Source organism: Saccostrea echinata, unplaced genomic scaffold, assembly GCF_033153115.1.
Source record: "Saccostrea echinata isolate AGI-Se365-2 ecotype Australia unplaced genomic scaffold, CSIRO_AGI_Sech_v1 ptg000054l, whole genome shotgun sequence".
Classification (NCBI taxonomy): Eukaryota; Metazoa; Mollusca; class Bivalvia; order Ostreida; family Ostreidae; genus Saccostrea; species Saccostrea echinata.
The window spans coordinates 19,190,565-19,197,500 of record NW_026889803.1 but is presented as its reverse complement, the minus strand read 5'-3'; positions in this window follow the sequence as shown (position 1 = coordinate 19,197,500).

Here is a 6,936-nt window from a genome sequence, read left to right as displayed (position 1 = left end):
TCCCTTCTTCGAAGGGGGGGGGGGGCATAAATATTACATTTTCATGACAAATGATAATAAAGTTCAGTTAATTATTCAGTAAGTTGTTCTTAATTTTCATCCAGTCTAAAGGTTCTGTATTGTAAAGCACATTGAAAAATACACCCCTCCTTCTGTTGGATCTATCGTTCATTTCTTTAAAAGTTATATTACCGTGGTGATACACAGCCAGTGACCCTGAACTTGCTCAAATGATAAATAAATCTGTGAATCGTATTTTGATTTGGAATAATAGTGTTGCCATGGTTACTAAAAATAGAAATTTTTCTGAAATACTTCCAAAATGCTATTCCTTCTACAGTTTTGATTAGATTTCAGAATAGCTTAGCACACAAATAGAATACAAAGAGATACATAATTTTATATCAGTTTTTAATCTTAATGAACGGTCTTGCCAGGGTTACTAAAAAAATAGAAATTTTGCAAACTACTTGCACCATGTTTCTCCCCTAGGTTCCCATTGATAGATAAGAACCAGTTGTCTTAATCTTCTTCAGATTTACTACACCCAGAGCTTAACATCAATTCCCTAGAATACTTACCACTGGTGTTTATAACTTTATACTTCTATTTTGCTCTTACCCTTGAGGTTTTCCATCGTCTGCCCTTAAAAGTCCATCACATACATAATACTCTGATATTAATTTAAAGCATTTTACGATATAAAAAGATTTACCAAGAGAAAGTTTCAAAAATGTATTTAATTATGCAGTAAGATTTAACAAAGATTGCATTGAAGTCTATGGAGCAATTTTTTTAAAAATAAAAAACTCAAATAATAAGAATATCAAAAAATACTGCAGTAGAAAAATGAACTAAAACACATTACCAATAGAATGACAATTGAAAACAAATTTTTTTTACCACATAAGTTTCTTAAAATTGATTTCTTAATTTATTACAAACAGAGGGAGATAACTCTTACCAAAATTCAAGGTCATAAATTTGGACACATCCCACCCTTACATGCTTATAGTAATAAATGGGAATTCTGCCTAAATATACTGAGTATTCAACACCTACCATCTGTTATGTATTCAATTTAATTGAATCTTTTGCTTTTATGATGGAATACCTTAACTTCTCTATTGCTGATTCATCATTCAACTTCTACAGCTACCTGACTTCTGAATGTCTGACTTCCCCAAAGCTTTGCCTTATATATACCCTTAGGCTTGTCCATTCCAAGGGTTGTCAAGTCATTCCACTATTTGAAGTCTTCAATGCGTTGCGTTTTACTCAAATGCCCCTTAACCATTACACCTATATATTCCTATGTAAACCTTGACCCACTGTTGTGGCCCCACCTAACCCCAGGGTTCATGATTTGAACAAATTTGAATCTACACTACCTGCGGATTCTTCTGTATTAATATGTCTAATAATGGCTGAGCTGTTCTCGAGAAGAAGATTTTTGAAGATATTTCTTATACATTCCTATGTAAACCTTTGACCCCATTTGTGGTCCCACCCTACCCCTGGGGGTTATGATATGAACAAATTTGAATCTAAAGTATGTAAAGAAGCTTTCACATAATTTGTTTTCTTTTCTTGCCTAGTGCTTCTTCAGAAGATTTTTAAAAGATGCCACCAAATCTTCACCAATTCTTAATTATCTCCCCTTGAAAGAGGGCCCGGCACTTCCTGTGAACAAACTTAAATTCCCTTTACCCGAGGATGCTTTGTGGCAAGTTTGGTTGAAATTGGCGCAGTGGTTGTTGAGAAGTCGAAAATGAAAAGTTTACAGACGACGGACCACAGACGGACGCCGGACACTCTTTGATCAGAAAAGCTCACTTGAGCCTTCGGCTCAGGTGAGCTTAAAAGCAGATGACGAAAACTTAATATTCATTTGTCAAAATATTTTTTTATGTGTTAATATCATTAAAATTGTATCCATCTATTTTCAGATTTTTCCCCTGCCTATTAGGTGTCAGGTAATTAAATGTATACATTCTGCGAATAGTTCCTTGATCATTTCCCTCCCCCGCAAAATATAATAGGTTAACCACATATTTTGGTTTTTAATGCAATTGCCATTAGAGTGTCTCTCATTTATTTCCTTTATGTCACACTTAATACGAGAGTATGATATATTAGCAACAGGAAATATTATTCAATATCAGATAAAATTAACATAACATTTCTACAAAAACTCAAAATTTTTAAATTTAAGTTGTGTATGAGGATTTTGTTGATTTGTTTTTACCAAACGTTTTGAAAAATTAGGTAAGTAATTCCATTAAACTATAAAATATGTTATATTTTTCAAAAATATCTATACTTATAAATTAATAAATTTTGCAAATAAACTCCGAAACGGGTCCACCACAGTTCTTAATTACTCCTCTAACAATACACTATATACAAGATGATGTCCGTAAACTATATTTAGATTTCACTCTTATAGTAAGTATCGTACATTAAATTAAAAGTCTACTTTCATTTTCTATAAACAGCCATGAAATAGGAAAAACGTGAGTACGGTGGCGTTTCCGGTTGGCGGATCTAAGTTACTGGCAATTTTTAATGAAACTGACAAGCAATCGTTTATTTATTTCATAAAACGTCATCACTAAATCATTCATTCAAAACTTGAATTAAATGATATAAAAGAAATATGTTGTGATAACCGATTAAAAAGGGAAATGTGCAAATTATTTTCGTCATTCACCGATCTTAAAATTGACGGAAGCTTCTAGAACATCATATAGCATCGAGCCCGATGTTAAAAAGAGAAAAAAAAACGAGGCGATTACAGCTGTATGAACATTAAAAAAAGCTTTTGTTTGAATGGTCATTGAAATAATGGTAAATCAATGATAACACTATAAGTTGTGAATATACTGTATTTATCTATCGAAAGACTATTACATATATGTAGTAGGTTTTCCTAAAAAATTTATCGGTAACTGAGAGCATCGTGGCAACGAACCCGAAGTACAAATTGTACTTAGTAATAAACTTGCTTACATGAAAAGAGAAAATTGATAAATAAGGTAATGTTCAATTACAATTAAAGCTGTAAAATTTTGTGCTTTAATCAATGCATTTCAGTTTTTTTTTTCTGAATACAGTCTTTTGTATCAAATACTCGGCCTATTCATAGAGCGTTAAAAGCTATGTAAAGTACTTTTTTTTTTTACATATCAATAAGGTACATGCTACATATCGGTGTTTTTCAAGCTTTTACAAAAAGGGGGTGGGGGTGGAGACGTATATCTACTTCATGCGGGATTTGGAACAAAGTATTTCTTCCTGCAATAAGCCTGTAGACTGTGAGTAGAAACTACAATATATTTTCTGTCTGTAGTGGTATAAATTCAATTCCCCGCGCTTGCGCGGGATTTCATCTAGTACAGTTATAAATAAATAGCAGTTCGTTCTTCTATCATAAAATTTCATTTTGATGCATCACTGGATCTTTATATTTTTTTTATTACATTTCACATTACTTTCATTTTAATTCAGGTATTTTTTTCTGTTTCTAATTCAAATTTTCGAAGTACACCAATATCGGTCCTAACCTTTCCTGAGAAGACATTATGAAATAGTGCGAAAGCTTAGGTGGCAATAATCAAATTAAAAAAAAATACTTTTTTAAGTTGCGGTGCTTTAGGTCATATGAAGTTGTGAAATTAATTTAAAATGTGAAGATATGCTGGTTTCGAGTAAAAACTTGACAGAGGTACGTAGCATTTAGACGAAGAGAACATAGGGTTCAGATGTCAGATGCGATATTTGCTGTTATTTTTAGGAGCAAGTACATTATAAAAATACAGATGTACAGATGTCATGTGAAGTAAATGGATTTGAAGCAATAAAATAAGAGTAGAAATGTCACTGACGTTTACTGCATTGTGCAAGTCAACAATCAAAGCAAATGTTGCAAGGTTTGGCTCAAAAGTTGAAAATGTACAAAATTTTAAAATTGTGTTTTTCGGAAATAAATGAGATAAATAATTGTCAATTTCAGGCAATTGATATTTAAAGCAGTCCATTAAAGAGACAATGAATTTAGAACAAACTAGTGCATATTAAGCCAATACCAACTAAATAATTTTAATTAGGTAGTTCATTTTCCTTCCTCTCAAATTATAATGCGACTGTTTTCGCATTTTAAATGCTTATAATTTGCAATATAGTCTGATTTACATGCATTCGTTGCAAATAAAAGTCGATTGCTTGCTTAATTGTTCAGGTAATCTTTTGTTTATCACGTGACAAGCTACTGCCATGACTATTTAGAACAAGACTTAGATAATCATATTTACATTTGCATATGTTTTCCTTCCAGTACCACGATTTGAACAAAGCATATTTAAGCCCGTATAACAAATTCGTCACATGATCATAAACGTAATTTCACAATGACGTCATAATTGATCGACTTGTTCAAACATCCAATTTATATCGTTGAGGTTTGAAAAAATAAAGCATTTCATGACTTTAATGCATAGTACGCAAATATTTGTTATAATTCAGTCAAAAATGTAATTATAAGTAATCAGGTATCATTTTGAAATACTTATCAACTGAAGAATATTGTAAAACAATATGCATCATATCTAAATAGGTATCATAAAATAACTACTAACTAAGTGTCATCTTTTCCAATCTAATTTATAATTTAATCATATCTCTTATGCTGTTATCTCGAAGTTTTTTTTTTTTTCATTTATATAGATCAGAAGACTAAACTGCAGTTAATGTCTTAAGTCATCAGAATCAGTGCAAGTTATATTCAATGAAATTGTGACGTTAACGAACAAGGATCAATTTATTCTCAAATCCCATAACTTACAAATCGTTAAAAGGGCTTGAAACATGAACCGCTGGAAAACCAGAGGAGGGATCAGGTGCATAGGGGGAGTAATCATCCCCTGTCACGCCCGCCGTGACCTCTCTGTATTGATCGGATAAACGGAGTGAACCGTAGTCAAAATAAGTATGAAAACAATGACTTAATAGTTTATAAGAAACATGTCAGGCAGAATTATTTTTCTCAGTATTTCAAAAAGGAATATTTTTCCCTTATTTGTATGAAAAAAAAAATTCTGCACGAATCGAAATAAATTACGGAAAGGAACTCTTTCTGCATACCCCTTAAATTTCAAAAACGTCTGAGAATATACGATCAGATTCCTTGATTAATTGTTTGAGCATAGGAAGATGGACCCATTCTCTAAAGTCGAAATTTTTTGTACATACAGAGAGAGAGAGGAGAGAGTAAGCTCCACTCAATATCGGTCATGATCAGTAATAAAAGATATCAAATTATCTTTTTCTTCAGTAAAGTGTATTATATATATATAAATATATATATATATATATATATATATATATATATATATATATATATATATATATATATATATATATATATATATATATATATCTCGATCTAATATTTTATCCAATATATCTTTGGAGATGAAATCTGTCTGATGGGGCTTTATTCTTTTCTCTAAATATATTTTATTTCTGTTTGCAAAAGAGCCAGGTCGTTTTAAATGCACTATTCACTATTTTATACTTTCATGTAATAAAATTGAATCTGATTCGCCGAGAAACATTTGTTATAAACACTATTACTCTATGAATCATGAAATCACGCCCACCAGTGTAGCAACAGTCAACATTGCTTGAGGACGGGTGATATTCAATATATAAAATATTCAAAAAAATATTGACCGCGCTGAACATATGCGCGCACGATTCACTGTTACATGTATTGGTATAAAACATTCAAAATAACACATTAAATATCGCATGTACTTGAGTGTAACATTTAACATTTTCAATTCACGAAAGGGTAAATGTTATCCTCAACTTCTCGAAATATTTATATAATGGTACAGGACGTAACTTTTATGCCCCGGTATCGAAGATTCGGGGATATATAGTTTTTGCCCTGTCCGTCCGTCTGTCTGTCTGTTTGTCCGCAAAAACTTTAACATTGCCCATAACATTTGAGTGGTTGGAGCTATGCCTTTCATATTTCATATGTGTATTCTTTGTGACAAGACCTTTCTTTGGGTACCACCATATTTGACCTTTTGACCTTGACCTTGGAGTTTGACCCAATTTTGCAAAATTTTACCCAACTTTAACCTTGGTCAAAACTTTTGGACAGTTGTTGCAAAGGCTTTCATACTTCACGTGTAATTCTTGTGACAATACCTTCCTTTGGATACTAACAACTTTTACCTTGACCTTGGAGTTTGAACTACTTTTGAAAAACTTTAACATTGACCATAATTTTTGAACGGTTAGTGCTAAGGCTTTCATACTTCACATATGTAATCCGTGTGACAAGACCTTCCTTTGGATACCAAACACTTTGACCTTGACCTTGGAGTTTGACCTACTTTTGGAAAACTTTAATCTTGGCCATAACTTTTGAACGGTTGGTGCTAGGGCTTTCATACTTCATATATGTTATCCTTGTGACAAGACCTTCATTTGGATACCAACAAATTTGACCCTTTGGCCTTGACCTTGTACTTTGACCTACTTTTGGAAAACTTTAACCTTGGACACAACTTTTGAAAAGCTAGTGCAAGGGTTTTCATATTTAACATGTTTTCCTTGTGACAAGACCTTCCTTTGAATACCAACGATTGTAATCCATTTGCCTTGACCTTTAAGTTTGACCTACTTTTGAAAAACTTTAACCTTGGTCATAGCTCTCGAACAATTGGTGCTTCGGCTTTCATATTTTACCTTGTGAGAAGGCCTTTCCTTGAGCACCATTAATTTTGACCATTTGACCTTGACCTTGTTGTTTGATTTACTTTTGAAAAACTTTAACCTTTTCCATATCTATTCAATGGTTGCTGATAGGGCTTTCATATTTCACAGGTATATTGCTCGAGACAAGACCTTGTATTGGGT